An 18,838-nucleotide genomic window follows, 5' to 3' on the forward strand; every position below is an offset into this window, starting at 1 on the left:
TTGTATACGAAACACGCGTACCTCTACTCACCTCACCACCTTGCTTTTTGGCCTCTCCGGAGACTCGCGCAAACTTTAATCGATCGAATAGATAATGAAACTCAATATCAGCCACCACATTATTTGCTTTGTGTCAAGAAAATCTCCGTATATACGAGTATTTTTCATTATACTAAACCTCCTCTAGTCTGGCAGCATTCTCATATGTTATGTACTTATTTTGTATAGAACAGCATCGCAGAAAACATGGTTGGAATTTTTAATCTATACGCGCGACCGTTTCCAAAACATTCGAGACAAAATTGCAACTTGTGCAACCTTCATATATGTTCTCCTCTTAGTGCGAAATGCGTGTATCCTGCGCCAAAAGTAATTTATTTCCAACTCGATTTTCACCAAAAGCAGCGACAGCATTAGCAGCCAAAATCTCATCACAATTGCGAAGAAAATTTTCTCAGATTTTCGATCACGTACTATCGAAACACTCCCTCCTTTTTCGCCTAATATACAACGCAACGCAACGTGGCGAAAACCTCGAATAAATATTTTTTTTCTATTTGATAATAATACGTCGCGTCGCACACACCTCCACATCATTGGCTCAAATACATTTTTTTGCTGAGAAAATACGCTTTTTGCGTCAGATTTACTTTTCCTTTACTCGTACCTACCTATATTCTACTAGTGATATATTTTATCCGCCCGCAACATTATAACTGCGAGATAAAATATCGCATTCGATCGACAATCCGCAGCAGATTTGTTTTATTTCGCCAACGCCATCCGACCCGAAAGCTGCACAACTTCTACACATACGTGTAGACCGTGGACTCTTCCTTATATTCTATCTATCGTATAAAAACGAGCATGTCTCGGAATATTAAATACATCGCTGGTACCCTTTTTCTTCCAATTTTTACACTTTTTTTTTCCTACGGTATAATAAAATCGACGTTAAATTTAATCGAAACTGATACCGAATATTTTCGAATGTATCCAACGCAAAGATAGCCAACCTATACTATCTATAGGTACAAATTTTTCCCACACCCTGTGGCCAATTTTTTTATCTAAAGTTTTCCTTTACCTACGCTACTACAGATGATAAGGCACCAAGATGGGAAAATTCTTCTATTTCTGCGTTGTTGGGGAAAAACCACCCTGCTGCGTTGCCATATTCCCCATCCTCAGATATACCTACACATGGTGAAAATAAAAACGCTACCGACTAACTGCCGAATTCATATTCGAATGAGGTTTACGTGAGTCGAATACTTTGACGAGATTCGATAAAAACTTTTCTACGAATTTGTATACGAATTATACTCCAGCGTGCTTACGCTTATCGCTTCGCAACGTTATAGGTTATGAATAAATTGTTATCGTAATAAGTAAACTACTGCACAGATAGGTGGTTGAGCTTTTGTCACAGCAATACACACAGAGAAACACATGACCAAGAGGAGCATGATGAAGCCACAAGGATGGCATAGCGGAGGAGTAAAACAGCATAAATCGTATTCGCTCTGTCACATTATTATAAACGTGAGTAGACTAACAATGTATTTTGGCTGAAAATGTACAGAGCTACAAATGTGTATTACATACGAGTACATTCTATACGTTCGACGACTGCTGCAGCATATAGACAGAGACACATCATCATCATCGTTCCTATCGTCGTTCGCATACAACACCGCATTCCCCTATCTGCATAACTAACCATAAGTCCGTCGACTCGAACGTTTACCTATAAATACCATATTCAAGTACTGCAGGTCCCATAAGAACAGGTAGCCTACTGACAATGAGTATATTTCGCTTGTCATCGAGTACGATAACATTTTTCAAGATAATTACCTACGTACGTTTCGTTCATTTGCCATTTTGCCAAATTAATTTCACAGCTTGTATGTTACCTACCTACGTAGATAGGTAAAAAATTTACAATGTTGGTAAGTTGGTATAATCGCCATCAATACCAACTACCAGCGGTGTTGTCGACAATGCTGGATATAAAGTAAGTAAATTATTTTATTAGTACAGGAGCTGTTGACATGTCGTATCACTACAGCGTTGTGATAATAGTGCGTACTTTCTTCTTTACCTACGCTAAGTTCAATAAATTTGAAACACGATTGTAGTACCAGGGCAAAGTGCAGAGTACCATTTTCCCAGAAACTAAAGTATTATAAGACCCAATAATTAATCAACAGTTGAATAGGTGCCATGAAAACAATGAACTCATACGTGAGAATTTCAAATTAAAGTCAACCAACAAAGGAACTTCTTGACAGCCCTCTCCTCCCACTCAAAATAAGTAGATATGAAATGTGAAATTTGAGAAATACATAGTTGTTTTCATCGCTGTTATTTCAGTAGGTATTTTAAACATTTTTCTAAAATGAATTTAGTCAGAAAGTCACGATTCAAGTACCAGACAGGAATTAGTAAGAATCGTGGATTTTTAGGTCCAGTAGCTAGGTGGGGTACCTACTTCGAAATCAAGCGAAAATGAAAGAAGGGCGAACCCATGAAATTTTACTGGAGGCTCCAGATCAATTGGAAATGGCGAATCATGTACGAGTAATTTCTTTCGCGAGCTTGCAGTTTGATTTGATCTGATCATCTCAAATATTTTAGTTTTTTTTTGTTTTCAAAATTCGACCAAAAAAACTAGGTAATTTTGGTTGTTTTTTTAGGACGAAATAAACAATAAAATGAGGTAATTTCATCAAAATTTTTCGAAGTTTGGCCAATTTTCTATGAGAAAGATTAAACCTTAAGTAATAAAATTGAGTTAGGATATGTCGTCTAATATTTGATCTCTTAAATAGATTCCTACAGGAGGGTATAAAAATGAGGAGTTCCATGGAAAAGGGGCGCGCCTTGGTCATTTTTTTTGTTTTTTTCTTCTTTTACAATTTTGAATGAATTAAATTTTTTTTTATCAATTTCACCATAGTCAGTGATATTGAAGTGTAATTCCATGAAAAAAAAAAACAAATTGGAAAATGTTTGCTTGTAGAAAAATTTTTCAAGTCCACTTGAACGTAAAAATCAGTGAAAAAAAATTGACTAAGGCCCCTTTTCCATGAAGCCCCTCAAATACTTATGCTGAATGCTCAAAAGGGCTCAAAACCACCATAACTCGGCTCTGAAAGGTCAGAAATAAAGTATGTACCTACCTATGAACAAAATTTCAGCTTTCTACCTTGATTTTATCAAATTTTGATTTTTCCACAAAGGTTCAGGCAGTTTCAAAATTTTGGAAATTTTTCAAAAATAATTAAACGATGAATTTTAATAGCAACAATATAAAAGTTTAACGAAAACGAAACAGAAAAAAGTATAATAGCGAAAAAATGAAATTAATGTAACAAAAAAATACCAAAACTAAAAATTTTGACATTTCTGAAACGAAAAAAAAAATCTTTATAACATCACTGGTTTTACTAAATTTCAAAAATTCTTCAAATAAGTTGATCAGGGTAGCTAAAATTGTGATTAGCTGCAGAAATTTTGATTTTTAATATAGGCGTAGGTACTGTAGGTATACCTCTTTTTCCAAAAATTCAAAATATATCGAAGAGATGGAAGTACCACAACTCCGAATTTGTATGTACGATGAAAACTCGCAAAGGATCGTGAACTTGAAATTTTTCGAAGTCACTGAATCCATTTTCAATGAGGAGTTTTGCTCTAGACTTCAAATTCATCCTCAAAAAAAATGTACATATTATAATTATTTTCAAAATTTGAAATTTTCTTTTTGATAGGGAAGTCAAAGGTCGCTGAATCCGTTTTTAATGCTGGATTTCTTTATAAACACCGAATTGAGCCCTACAGAGGGAGGAAGAGTGGGAGGAAGAGCCACATGGAGAGAAAGTGGTCAACATTTCAAATTTTTTATGCAGTTTTCATTGGAATTCTGATTTCATATTGGGTAGAAAGAATGAAAATTTTCTATCACGACTACCGTGTCTGGTTGATTTCCTGAGCCAAAGTAACAGGGTCCTACAAACAAATTTCGAGAGAAAAATTGCAGAAAATCAAATTTTTCAACTACCACAAGCTATGAAAGTGTACTGACTAGGTTTTCTATCAGCTGATTTTAGAGACACTTTGAAAGTCAAAGTGTCAAACCATCTGTCCAATTTCAAAAAAAAAAATACCATGGGACCACTCAACTCTTCCTTTCCCTCCCTTCCAAAAAAAAAGTAAAACAAAGACTAAGTACATTATTTTAGCATGTAAACTTGATGTCTAGCCCAAAAGTAGGAATACATTCCATTTTGAATGAAGAATAATTAAGAAAAAGATTTGAACCACTGCTGAAATCCATTTCTTAATTTTTAGCGAACTTTTGAAATTTCTAACGCCCATTTCTGGTAGAAAAGTCAAGAACGGAATCGAGAAGAGGGGGAGGGGTTACAATTTTGAACAAGAGAATTTTGAATGAGAATGATTGAGAGCCTCTATTCATTGGAAGATAATAAAATATGATGCGCACTTTGAAATAAAAAATCTAAGTATTCAAACATATTTACAAAAACAGAAATATGTACACAAAATAAAAACGGTAGAAAATTGCCATAATAATGCGAACCAAAAAATGTGATATTCGAATTAGAATAACGGAGATTGAGTATAAAAATATTACAAAGTCATCTTCGATGTTTGTTGACTTCTCAAATACAATGTATCTCGATAGTTTGAAGAATTACCAGTAAAAGCGCCATAATAAATAATTACTGAAAAAAACGCTTTGGTTCAAACATAAGTATAGAAATAGATTATGCTCTTAAGATAGTCTTAGCATTTTATGTAAGTTTTATGTAGTGCGCAGAGTGTGCACGCATCAAATCATGTTCACATTGTGCAACGTTGCACCCCATTGGTTGCTCCACCACGTAACGACACCAACCTGCCATGCGCAGTAAGTAACACATACGTAAAATGCTATGACTATCTTAAGAGCATAATCTTTTTCCATACTTGGAGAACGTCAATCATGTTTTCTCGAATTTGGTCAATGTTGAAGATGCTTTGTTAGCGGCAATCAGCTCGGATCAGCAACTCGAATCAGCTAAGGTGCACCGGGGGAAGTTGGAATTCGGGGTAAGTTAGAAAACTTGCTCTAGCGCATAGAGGTTTATATCTGGCAAAGTGCCACTAAAGGTGACTTGAGGGTACTACCCCTACTTCATCACGGCATAAAAATTTTCGCGATTCAGTTTCATTTTAGATGTCTTTGATTCAATTGTATTTTGTTGTTGTTTTAAACTGGTTTTGAATTTGTTCTAAAATACAGACTTTCTATTTTTTTTTAGTTTTTTGCATATAGCGGACGAACTGTGCGTCCTAGTGAAAATCTGATGAAAGTAATCTCAAAGAGAATTAAATTCTCTACAACTTTGTTTCTGTGCAATTTTTCTAGGACGCTCCATTTGTGATCAACACCTCTGCAAAGTTTAGCCTGTTCTGACTTCCCCCAATTGGGGTAAGTCAGAACAGTTTATATTTTATTCCACTCAGCGAAAGCTACTGTGTCAATCGCGCTCAAATTTTCACCATAGGTTAAGAACCCTTATGGGAACCTACATAATAAATTTGATCCATATTGGTTCATTAGAAGGGGAGTAACAGCTGGTCAAAGTTGAAATTGCGAAAAATCATTCTGACTTGCCCCAGTGCACCTTACATTTATCCACAATATCGCCGCATCAGCATTTTTGATGTGTATACACCAGTTGTTGATTGAAATGTACTCAGACATCCGGCAAAATCAGCATAGCAGGAACATTTGAGCTGTCTTTGATTTGCATTTCAGACAGCTGATGTCTTCAGTGGTAAAATTCTTCAGAGATCTCAATGAGATGCCAACTGCGTGACGTCGAGGCATGTATCTCTGGGAGCATATAGCAGCTCATCTACTGCTGATTGATGAGCGATAGGAAACATCAGACATACCGATGTCTACTTGTATGTAACAATGGTTTTGAGCTGTTTCAGATGAGCCTTCAGCAGATTTTTGGATTCTCCAGTTTTAGAAAAAAATAAAAATTGTGGGGCATATAAAAAGATGGTTGGAGATATGGGTTTTTACCATCGACCGTATATAATGGACGAATATTTCAAATTGGGGTACATGATGATGGCCACATTTTGGAAGCAGATTCCAGGAAATGTTCTGCACATGCGCCAGTTTACTAGTGTTACGTTTGACATCGACTGTGTAGGAACTGCAACGTTGAATCGTCTCTCTCTCTCCACCAGCGCCTGACCTATCAGGACACTATAAACATCATGTTTGGCGCATGAGCAGAAGGTTTTCTGGATTCTGCATCCAAAATCTAGCCGTCATATTTTGCCTCATTTTCAACGTTGAATTATTTGTCCATTATATATGGTCGACGGTTTTTACTGAATTTCTGCCTTTAACATTAATTTGAATGTTTTAATTTTTTTTACATAGGAAATGTGCCAAAAAATGAAATTTTTAAAAATCCTCCAAAAATCGAGAAATGAATTTCAGGGGCTGAAATCACTGTTGATGGTGTTTTATGGAGTCTCTTCCGACTCCTCTTCGTCTGATCTGAACTTTCCATGTTGGTTGAAAAATTCAGGAGATAAGTTCACTCTATAATGAAAGCACAGGTTCAATCAAAAAGTGTCTCTCTACAAAAGGATCTCGAAAACAGAACCGTAGGAGGAGCAACAACTAAATATAAGCAGCAAAAGAACAAGCAGGAAAATCAAAAACTTTCGAGTACGTACATACTCGTAGTCTGGCTAAACAATGGTAATTTTCGCCAAAACCTCGAAGTATAAGAAAGAGTGCGAAATTCGAGTTATACAGAAGCGAGGGAGGAAGAGAAAGAAACGTGGTTGTAAATTTTGGCGTAACGTTAATTGAAAAGTCACATACGTCATTGTTTGTGAGGTTGAAACACGAACGTGATTCGTTTGATTATACAAGGGCAACGTACCTAAGTGAACGCGGAAGAGAAACAGAATTCGTGCAAGGTACACACGAGCGACTGAGCCAGAGAGTGTGAGGGAGCAAATGCACGTAGTATTACAGACGCGGTAAAGGAACGAGCGACGTATACAACTCGTAAGTACGAGTATAATAAGATTGTATATACCGGAGCGAGAGCGAGTAAGTAAGTATTCGACACATATGCGAAAAAGTTGGCGAAAACAATTTCAAAGTTGACATGGTAATAAAGTACGAGCAGTTTTCATTTTGGTGGCCAATATCTACGTACGTTTCGGCGCGGTTTTGTCATTTGTATTCTCGAAATGTTATGACTGCTAAGAAATTCGAACGAGATGGCAGGGCAGGGATACAGGGAGACAGACTGGCTATATGGTCATGCGAGTACACACGAGTATGCTGAGGGACAACAGAGAAAAACAACGATAAGCACGAATATACGACGACTCGATTATATATAAGGAGCTGATTTCCTGCGTAGTGCGCGAAACACCACCAAGACGAACGAAAAAGGCCAAAGGCCGGGTACACCCTGCGAAAAATTCGCTCTACTCTCGTAGTCGCGTAAGACAGCGAAACGACTGTCCACTTTAGATTTGGGAACTTTCTTTTCATTTGGACGACTTGCCGAGTTGGCTGTGTGTATTTGTGTAAGTTAAGTGGGGAAAGTTGGTTCATTTTTCATTCTTGCCTCCCTTTATAGTGATGGCATTCATTTTCTGGATCTTTCGCAGTATTTTCCTCATCGTTTCTTATACACGAGGAGGTTTTATGGCGTTTTTTTTTCGCTCGCCGCAGACCGCGGTGACGGGGGGGGGGGAGGGCGGATGCCGGATTTTTGTTCTCGGTGGCTGTGTTCGCTTATTATTACCGCTTTACACGCCGTCTCCGCGCCATCCTTTTTACCACTTCAATTAAGAATAAACGAATCCTTCGGGAATTTAAAACCAATTTATTATTAAGCCTGTCTGTTTCGCGATTTCTATCTTGTTATCGGCTGTATCATTGTTGTTGTTTGCGTTGGGTTCAATTTCATTTTCTCATAATGATATCCAATTTTTAAATTCGTTTATTAGCTTTTCCCTATCACCGTGTTTCTCTCTCTGGAGGCAGTTTTCTCGGGTATACACAGTGGCGACGGTGGCACCGCCCTGCGAATAAATTGTTTTGAAATAATATAATACCTACTCGGCGATATATTATCATTTTCTTTTTTTTCGCAACGTCGATGTATAACGAGTTTATTGTTTTTATTTTTTCAATATTCGATAAATTTTACGCGATAAAAAAAATATTAGGAAAAATTTGCCTTTGCCGGTGTTGTCGGTGTATTTTCGCGAGCTAACAAATCCGTCGAGTCGGGTTTATTTTTTCAAGACGTCGTAGTCGTAACGTATAAGCGTGAGTGGAGAAAATCAAATTTGTCGAATAAATATTACACGTAGTCTTTTATGCATACTACGTCGTCGTACAGCAGTCGAAGTCGTCTTATTTTTCCCAACCAGAATGTGTGAGAAAATTGTACACAATAGTGAAAATTTATAGGTCGGCGGTGTTGGTCGTCGTTTGGGCAGCGATACGAATACATAAAAATAAGCTAACAAGAAAAATACGTCGGTGTACCTATGTACTTTTTGTGCTGGCAACTTTTATAGCATTTTTTGCCATGAAAACGAAAGTTGAAAATAGTCGACAATGCTGTTTTCATATCGTCGAGGATTATCTTATATGTTCATTTCCACTTGCTCGTGCTGTAGGTACTCGTATTCCAGTGCCTAGGTATAATTTGACGACTTTGTAGATTGCTAGCTTGTTGTGTCACCAACTAGTGATATCGATATCAGAAAAAAAGTATTTTTTTGGCGACAATACTTCCCTATCCCTCCCCCCCTCCTTGAAAGATGAAGCAGTTTGGCGATAAGCTCTTGATCAAAAATAGTAGGATTCAATTCGTAACATCTTTTCAAGTGGAGCAATATTTCGCATACTCGATACTCGTTCGAGAGTATGTATGTATATTTACTCGGATTTTTTGTGAAAGTGGTTCCAAGTCGATATATGTTATACCTAGTACCTAAACCTACCTAATTAAAAACAGCTACCGTGTGGTACTAATTTTCAATTTGTAAGATTCATTTTTATAATAAGCGTCCATAATCGCCCTTTCAATATAATTAGCGTAGGTAGTTGAAGAAATTTTTCACGGTGTAGCCTGCTCACGATCTCGATGCAGTTTTTATACGTTTTCAATTTCATTTTATCGCTGGTATTTCCAAGTGCATCGAATCGAAAATAATTTTATTGGATTGCGTAATTTTGAGCTGATTTTGCTTCTGGCCGGACTTTAACGATGCTGATTTCATTTGCGTTTATCCTTAATTAAAGCGAATAAAATGATTAAATGGGTTTCGAGTTTTTGCCTAAGCCATACATTGGTATGTACATTGTATCTGTTTTTCGTAATTCAACTCTCATGTTTGGGCAAAATTGTGCTATTTGCTGAGAAAATTCAAACATTTTCTTTCTATAAAAAATTTTAAAAATTTTCAAAAACAATTTTTAATTCGGTTAGATAACTTAAATGTTGCATATGAGCACAATATTATTTTTTTAGGCCAATACGTACATTATAGTAGATCATTAGGCTTTCTGCAATCTTAATTTCATCTCTGAGGTTTTGAGAAGAAATGCATGGAAAATTTTACTTTTTGAAATTGATTCATTTTTTACAACTGATCGTTTAAAAAAGTCCATTTTCTGAGATCATTAATTTCATATGACACAAACCCCTTCCTTCACCCCTTTTCCAGAAGACCATCACTTCAATGTGAAACTTCCTCAAAGAAAGTTGATTTAAAACCTGAAAATCACTACCTAATTTTTTTAGTGAAATTTTTTTTGCGAAAAAATTTCTTATTTACTGTAAAATTCACAGATGTTTTGTAAAAATCACAAATTTTTCAGTGAAAATTCAACTGTTACCTTTTATGAGAAAATTATTGCTCTTTTTGGTGAAAACTGAAGATTTTTTTAGGTAAATTTTTTTTTTGACCTTTCTCAAGTAGAAAATTCCAATTTGTACCCAACAACAACGACTGCTTTTTAGTGAATATGCATTATTCATTTTTCAAGTTGAAATTTTACTGCTAGTTTTCAAGTGGAAATTATTTTAGTGTTGCATCAACTTTTAGGGAAATTTATTCACTTTTTAGAAGAGAAAATCGTCATTTTTCAAGTCAAACTGACTGATATTTTTTGATTCTGATTTGCGGTGGAAAATTATCAACTTACCTATAGAATAAATTCATTATCCAGATTTATTTATGTTCCGTTAGAACGACCAATTTTTTTTTAGTGAGAATTACTCATTTTTCGGTAAGAATAACCAATTTTTTTAAAATGATAATGACTCATTATTCAGTAAAAATCATTCATTATTATGTGCAAAAAAAAACAATTTTTTAGAAAAAAGTGAACATTACTTACCCAACAAAATACTGCCAAAAAATTTTACTGAAATTCATTTCAAAATGAAAATAACAATTTTTCATGTCAAAATAAATTATTTTTTTTCAATGAAAATTGCTGGCTGGTTTCAATGTAAAAATAGCTAATTCATTGACTTATAGAAAAATTTCACAATTTTTAGTCAATTTAATAAATGATCAATTTTGTTGATGAAAATCACTAATTTTTTTAGAAAAAAATGATGAATTTTTTTTTTGTGAAAATCGTTTACTTTTGAGAAGAATTATCAACTTGAAAAAAATTACTCATTTTTAGATAGAAATTTCAGATTTTTGTTCAGTAAAATAAATGCTGATTTTTTTGTGAAAATAAAATTCAAATATTTTTTTGGGCAAAAGTTACCTAGTCATTTTTTAAAGCAAATTGTAAATTTTTCAATCAAACTCACCAATTTCCTACAAAAAAAACTACGAATTTTCTAACCTACTTACATTCTCATTTTTTCAGAAAACTTTCTGATTTTTGTCAAAATTTACTGATTTTTTAGTGAAAATTACCAATTTATCAAGCAAAAAATAATGTTTTTTTGTTTCAGAACAACAGTTTTTATTCCTTCACCACAACTTTTTTTTTAGAGAAAGTTCCGAAATTTTTCCAAGTATTCATTTCTATAAACAATTTTTTCTGACTTTCTTTTCACTTATAGATATCAGAAATAATCCTAATAGGTACTTAGTGAAATATGAAAATATTCAAATATTCAAATTTGTACTCATATCATACGAGTAGTTTTTGAAAACAGCTTCTTTACAATTTTAAGAACTGTAAAGTACAAAGCTTGAAATGAAAGTTGTAGGTACTCAAGCATCAAGTTATATTCTCCTCACAAAGTCCTTGCCAATCCATGGGCATCCTGATAAGCAAATTTCTCAATATTGCAGGGTTATAAAATTTATTCAAAATATTAAAAAAAAAAACAAAAAAAAAACGTTGAAAAAAGTTTGAGATTTGTTTGAAATTTTAGAAGCTTTGAATTTTGAAAGCAAAATCGAGAGCAAGGGATAAAAAAAACACTGATGGAAAAATCAGATTTCTTTTTTTTTAGTGCCAAAGAATTTTAAGAAGAGAAAAAAAATTGTACGAAAACAGAATTCAATTGAAAAGTTGCTAAAATCTTCCTTCCCCCTTTTCCTCCTTATCTCCGATAAAACAATTTTTCTAAATTTATTTTAATTCAAAGTTTTCATCACCATTTTTTTGAAAATCAAAGAAAAAAATTTATGATTCATTCAAAATTTAAACAAATAATTCTCACTATCTCTCTTTGACCTCGTTTTCGATTTCCTTGCATTTATACTTGAATCAAACATCGTAAATTATTAGTAAATGATAACGAGTTCAACTTGTGGCTGACAAACAAATTGCCAGTCACCGATTTGATGACATTTTAATAGGTAATCATAAAGAATATCTGGACACGTTGAAAAAAAAAATTATTATTATAAGGAAAAAACACATGTTTAATTCTTAGTATTGTTTTGTTTTTTCAATGAACTAATTGATGAAGTGTGAAGTATTTGGGTGAGCCATCAAGGTCAATGAACTGATTCTCGCTCATAAGCATATTAAGTGTACAAAACCATGGACAAGATGAAAAATCTGATAATGTAAGACCTGACAAAATAAAGCTACCAATGCCAAACCACCCAAAAGCTAATTATTACAGAATCCTCGAAGCTGAAAGTCCTCTATCCGAAATAAACCCTTCGATACTTTTTTTACTCCAAAAAGAATTCGCCAATTTGGAATCCACAGCCGCCACCGTCCACACCTTGCTAGTATTTTTCCATAATCAACTTTTCCCCCTTCGAAAACTAGAGAAAAAAGACATCCAACCACCTCGTAAAAATATCCCAGAGTAAAAATTGTCTTCATTTCAACTTCTCTCGATACCTTCCAACGAACGCATATTCCAACTACCTCGGTCGCTCGACCACGTCAAAAAGAGAGCAGCAAACCACCATCACAATATAGTATAAGAGAGATAGTTATACAGAGAGGAAAGGATGACGACTGCGAGAAGGGGAAAAAAGGTAAAAATCCAATATACGTAATTCTGATCTACTTTTGGGTGAAAATGCTTCACGTTACACCGCACCACACATCGTCGTCGGTCGGCTCTGCAAGGTGCAAGGCGAGGGAGAATGACTGTGAAATACATTTGTTAGCTGGAAAGCGGTATCCATTTTGAATAGAAAATTGGATTGGAAGAGCCAGTTTGGCGTTATATTTCACTGAAGTAGGAACAACTTTTAATATTAAGAATTGATCCTAGTAACTTCGAATGTGTAGTTATTACATTTTACAATGGCGAAAGAAAAAGAGAAAAAAGCCAGCAGAGAGGGTATGAAAAAGGTACTCTGGCTATAAGTTGCGTGCGAAAAAAAAAAAAGGACAAGAGAAGGAAAAGCGAAGAAAGAAAGGGAGAGGTTTAGGCGGCAATGGACGTTGAAATTGGAAGATCAGGAAACGCTGCGATACTTTGGGAAATTGAAGCGGAATGATAAAAAAATATCCTCGCACACTTCGGGTGTCCGAGCGAGGCGAGTGTTCGTTCTTCTAGTATTGCAAAACTTGCAAAGAGAAAAAACGGAAATTTTTATACTCGCATGGTCGCGTTATTACGAATATTATATACCTTTATTCGAAGTAATTTTTCTTTCCCTTTAACCCCCCTTGCCCATCCACTCGTCCCTTTTTTTTTTACAGCTAATCGCATCAATTTTATCTCTACCTATAGTGAATTTCAAAACGGTACTTACCAATAATATATCGCGATTTTCATTTATTAACCTGAAACATAAATAATATCCGAATATAAATCATTAGTAAGCTAAGTACACACGGTGAAAAAAATCAATAAAAACCGAGAAGCCGGTACATACGATTAAATATTTCGCAACATTGTTAAGTATTATTAATATCGTTTCGCGTCTTATTTCAATACAAAACCACCGCCATCGTACCGAGACAATTATTAATTATCTCGGGTTTTTTTCCTCTTCGAAATTTTTATCATTGAACGGGAATTATATTATTTGTTTCGAGCGACTCGAGTAATTACTCATTTCGGTCACATAGTACCTACCTATAGGGTTAGGTGCATATAAATCGAACAACTTTCGGTGCGAGGTAATTGTTTTCACGGTGAATCGCCGCACCTACCCCCGCCCTTATCATTTTGACAGGGTTAAACGATAATATAGCGTTTGTAATAGGTCGGCTCGACTGAGTAATTTTTCAACATACTGTATTCGCCAATCTAATAAATCTCTGCATACAAATATGCAAAAAAATAAGGCCTCCCGTCGTGTCTCGGGTAAAATTTTTTTAATTACTATGCCTTTCTTTCATTTCAATTTGCAGCAGGCGGAGAAAAATTCTACTTAACCTCGAATCCATGGATATTCATTTTTTAGTACGTATAGCTCTTGTACTTGAACGAATTATCGTCGATACATTTCATTCCATTCATCGAACGCATATAAAACTAAGTTATTGATTCGATATTTATATCTCGTACCTACTTCATGCAATCCACCTCATTACATTGTTTCAAGCACACATAATACGTATATAAATAGCAACGTAATCATTATCCTCGTTATTTGAATAGCACAACCACCATTGACTGTCTCGACTCCTTTGCATACTATATAGACGATGACGTTGTAACCTTATTTCATTATTATTCTCATGATACACTCGATTGCTCGAGTAATTCACACAGGTTTCTATACTCCTTTTCATTCAGCTATGCATTTTTCCCCCTTTAGTTTTAATATCACACATCAAACATAATGATATTACAAATTGTTCCAATAAACTCGCAGAGGCTACGTAAAATCAAACTTGGAAAGCCAAAAGATAAAGCTGAGCTTCTGACTATGAGCTTTTGATAAAAAATATAAAGCTGTGGCTTCGGCTTACAACTTTCAAAATTGACTATGGGTATACAGGAAACGTAGATACGCATCCGGCTTCCAAAGCTTATTACTTTCGTCCCATAGCGAAGCAAAAACTCTCCGGTATAAGAAGCAAAAAAATATTGTGTTTATTGGAAGCTTTCTGTCCAACTTTTCCTTCTTCTCGGTAAAGTGTTTTTAGCCATCCGTTCCTTCACAAATAAAATGTTTTCAATAATTCCTTTTAATCTTCGACGCTATATTCTATTTGTTAACAGATTTACGCGATTTTTTCTTCTTATTTCGTTGGATTTTTTCGTTTTTTCGGCTTTCTTTCGTTTTCCTCTGTCGTTTTGTCTGTTGTCTTATTCGGTCGCCTTTTGCGGAGATCCTAAGCCCGCAGAATTTGTCTCTGAATTCAACTCTCAGGGATTCATTATTGTGATAAACTGGCCGAATCGATTCTGTTTTTACTTCGGGAGTCTTGAAATGTACAAAAGCTTATGAGAACTTGAGTTATGACCAGTCTGAAAATTATTTTGGCATAAATATGGATTTCTGGGAAATTATGAAATAATGCAGAACCTTGAATTTCAATTACGAATCATTAAAGAAAAGGAAGAAGTTGGGCGATAAATTTTGAAAGGAAATTCAGAATTTAAAAAATCCAAGTTTCTACCTTGAATTTGTGACCCCAATGATGGATCAGAGAAATGAAAAGGCGAGACAAATCATTATGTATTCATTTTAAAATTTTCGGAGCCTAATTTTTTCAGGCAATAAATTTTGAAAAATGGATGTAAAAGTCTCCTCGCCAAAAAAAAGTTTTAAATCATGTATATGTTTTTGGTCAAGTTGACTTGATGCTCGATCAGACAATACATGATCATCCGGCCCAGATTTTTCAGCCTGATCCGGACCGATGAGTCTGAGCATCAATGCTGAAATCTTCTGCAGCCTGACGCCTGCCTGGCTCAGGTCTGTTGTGTTGATCTGATCAGGTCTGGTCTTGTCTGATCATCCAGACCAGTTTTTCAGCCTATTGACTTGTATGTCTGACTTCCCAAGGCAGTCTGTCTTCCTGTTTAACCTCTTAAGGTCATTGACCCATCTGACTGGCCAAAGAAATCTTAGAAACGATCCATAGAGAAAGCTGTTGTAATTTCTTTCTTCTTCGAAAGAACCCTTTAAAAAGATTTTAACAATGTTCCCTAGAAATATGAAAACTGCTGCAAACTCCTAAAAGCAGTTGTTTTCGAATTGGAAGCTTTTTCAAAATTTCAAATATTCACCAAAAATCCAGAAATGAACTTTTGCTCCTGAAATTTTAGAAACTTTTGTTGGAATAGGAAAGCGTTAATTCAAGTGATGTGACGTAGCTAACGTAAGCTAGAATGCTGAAATTTGGTAGATATCTATTAAGTATTATTTCTGACCTTCCTATTGGAAGAAGTTTTCTCAGGTCAAAATACAAATTAGTCAGGGAGACCGCTTAAGGATCTATTGCACCGCCACTCGATCCTCCGGGACAACTTTTTTCTTAAAGGGGGAATTCTAAGGAACATATAGCCCTTGTCCTCAAAAAAAAGTGGCCCTACTTACAAAATGGCGGCCATTTTGATTGACAAGTCAGCCGAAATCGCAGAATTTGCGTTCCAACATAACACTTGCACAAAATTTTTCAAAAATCAAGCAAAAATTTATCACCTGTCAAAATTTCAAGTGCTAAAGTGCATTTTTTCGATTTTTGGTGAATTTTTGAAAATCAAATTTTGGGCAAAAATGAGGGGAAAAATCAAAATTTTACCAAATTGACCAAGAAAGCTGAAATTTGGGATACACCCTATTTTCGACATGCCAAATCGATTTGAAACTGTTTCAAACCGTTTTGAGCAGTTCTGGAGCCTCCAGCAGATTTTTGGAACTCGAAATTCCCACAAAATTGCCAAAATGGAGTTGGGAAGCTGAAATTTATTCTGCAAACTAATTTCAATGCGATACGAAGTACTGCAGGTGAATATCAAGTTGTTTTGGAGCCTCCAGCGACTTTTTGAAAATTCCTGGAGCCTCCATCAGATTTTTGAAACTTTAAATTTTCACAAAATTTCATCAAATGGAGATGGAAAGCTGAAATTTACTCTACACTCCAATTTTAACACCCTCTGAAGACGACTTCAGGTGGGTTCAAATCATTTTGGAGCCTCCAGAGAATTTTTGAAAATTACTGGAGCCTCCAGTAGATTTCTGAAACTTGAAATTTCCGCAAATGGAGTTGGTAAGCTGAAATTTACTTTGCAAACTAATTTCAATACGATAAGAAGTCGATTTCATGGTGGTTTCAAATGGTTTTAAATGATTTTGAAGTTTCCAGCTACTTTTTGGAAATTTCAATTTTCCAAAAAACACCATACGAACTCTCAAAAAGTCGCTGGAGGCTCCAAAACGACTTGAAATTCACCAGCAGACGACTTCGTAGTGTATTGAAATTAGTTTGCAGAATAAATGTTGACTTTCCATCTCCGTTTGATGAAATTTTTAGGAAATTTAGTTTCAAAAATCTACTGGAGGCTCCAGTAATTTTCAAAAAATCGCTGGATGCTCCAAAACGACTTGAAATCCACCTGAAGTTCCAAAACGACTTGAAATTCACCAGCAGACGACTTCGTAGTGTATTGAAATTAGTTTGCAGAATAAATGTTGACTTTCCATCTCCGTTTGATGAAATTTTTAGGAAATTTAGTTTCAAAAATCTACTGGAGGCTCCAGTAATTTTCAAAAAATCGCTGGATGCTCCAAAACGACTTGAAATCCACCTGAAGTTGACTTCGTATAGCGTATTGAAATTAGTTTTCAGAGTGAATTTCGGCTATCCAACTCCATATTTAATAAAATTTTGTGGGAATTTCGAATTTTAAAAATCTGCTGGAGGCTTTAGAACTGCTCAAAACGGTTTGAAACAGTTTCCAATCCATTTGGCATGTCGAAAATAGGGTGTATCCCAAATTTTAGCTTTCTTGGTCAATTTGGTAAAATTTTGATATTTCCCTCATTTTTGCCCTAAATTTGATTTTTAAAAATTCACCAAAAATTGAAAAACGTGTTTTAGCATTTGAAATTTTGACAGGTGATAAATTTTTGTCTGATCTTTCGATCTACCTTTGTACAGTTTGAAAAATTTTGTGCAAGTCCTATGTTGGAACGCAAAATCTGCGATTTCGGCTGACCTGTCAATCAAAATGGCCGCCATTTTGTAAGAAGGGCCACTTTTTTTTAGGACAAGGGCTAGAAATGTTTCTTAGGACTCCCCTTTTAAGAAAAAAGTCGGGCTCCTCGACTAAATAGACTGAAAAATTATGTTTTTTTTAATGTGAGATCACTGAGATGAGATGCACTTCAAATTATTTCAGATCTGGCATAATTATGTCAAGATGGTAATTGTACCTTCATAATGACTGTTTTAAAATCTATAAAAATTGTAATGCATGTTTCCATTTGGTGGGAAAGAAGGGGTGGTTACCTACAGAATTGAAATCAAACGAAGGATAAGAATTAGTTTTTATTCACAGATAGATATTTTCGCCTGATTTCTTTTCTGCCTGTAGGTATGAATGAGTTTCTCATACACCAATATGGCTATGTTATCAAAACGTTTATTTATAAAATGACATGTTGCTAATTTATCTCGTAGGTAGCATACAGTCTTCTCCCTCTGCGAAACACGAATAGAGTCTCAGATTTCCAGTCCACTTAATCTCATAATCTTAAGCAGAGGCATTCTAAAGCGTAGAGTATAGGTAAGGTAAAATGTAGCTACATAGATTTAGGTATGCTTGAATAGAATGTACTGAATGTAACACAAAATCAGCACATAACTTTACAGTCTGCCTGGCTGATGACGTGGTGCGGGGTGGCATGATTCCTAAAAACGCTGACGATGCAGCAGTATACCTACCTATCTAACCACCTTTTAAACAGTTTGTCGCCAGAGAATGAAAAATAATTAAAAAAATAACTATGTGGAAAAAACACGGTTAAAATACATACATAATACTAATACGTTCATCGGTAATAAATTTTGCAATATCGACTTATCATCTCATCGGGATTCATTTTATTGTCGCGCATGCGTTTTATTATATCAATTACAGATATACGTACATTAACATCGTTATTAATATTAAAATGCATTCGCATACTACAAATATCTGTGTATAATACGCGAGTGAGCTCGTATTTGCGACACAGCAATAAATCTTTTGTCGCAATGAGAAATGTTATTATTAGTATTACACGGACCGTATCTGTGTTTTCAGATGGTTTTATTAAAAAGCGATAACATCGGCAATATTATTCAATATACAATGATAAGTGCATTTCATTGTACTTCTAAGTAGTTTACAAC

At 35.0% G+C, this 18,838-nt stretch overlaps 1 protein-coding gene across 10 annotated transcripts in view; it reads right to left on the minus strand.

Annotated features, from left to right (window-relative positions):
• Positions 1-18,838, minus strand: part of LOC135835428 (LIM domain only protein 3-like) — a 272,343-nt gene that overhangs the window by 211,803 nt on the left and 41,702 nt on the right. For all 10 annotated transcript variants that reach the window (XM_065349667.1, XM_065349670.1, XM_065349673.1 and 7 more), the window contains one exon: positions 13,294-13,324. The gene's annotated coding sequence lies outside the window, so the exon portion shown is untranslated. The remainder of the gene's footprint in view (positions 1-13,293; positions 13,325-18,838) is intronic.

The sequence above is a fragment of the Planococcus citri genome, chromosome 2, assembly GCF_950023065.1.
Source record: "Planococcus citri chromosome 2, ihPlaCitr1.1, whole genome shotgun sequence".
Lineage (NCBI taxonomy): Eukaryota > Metazoa > Arthropoda > Insecta > Hemiptera > Pseudococcidae > Planococcus > Planococcus citri.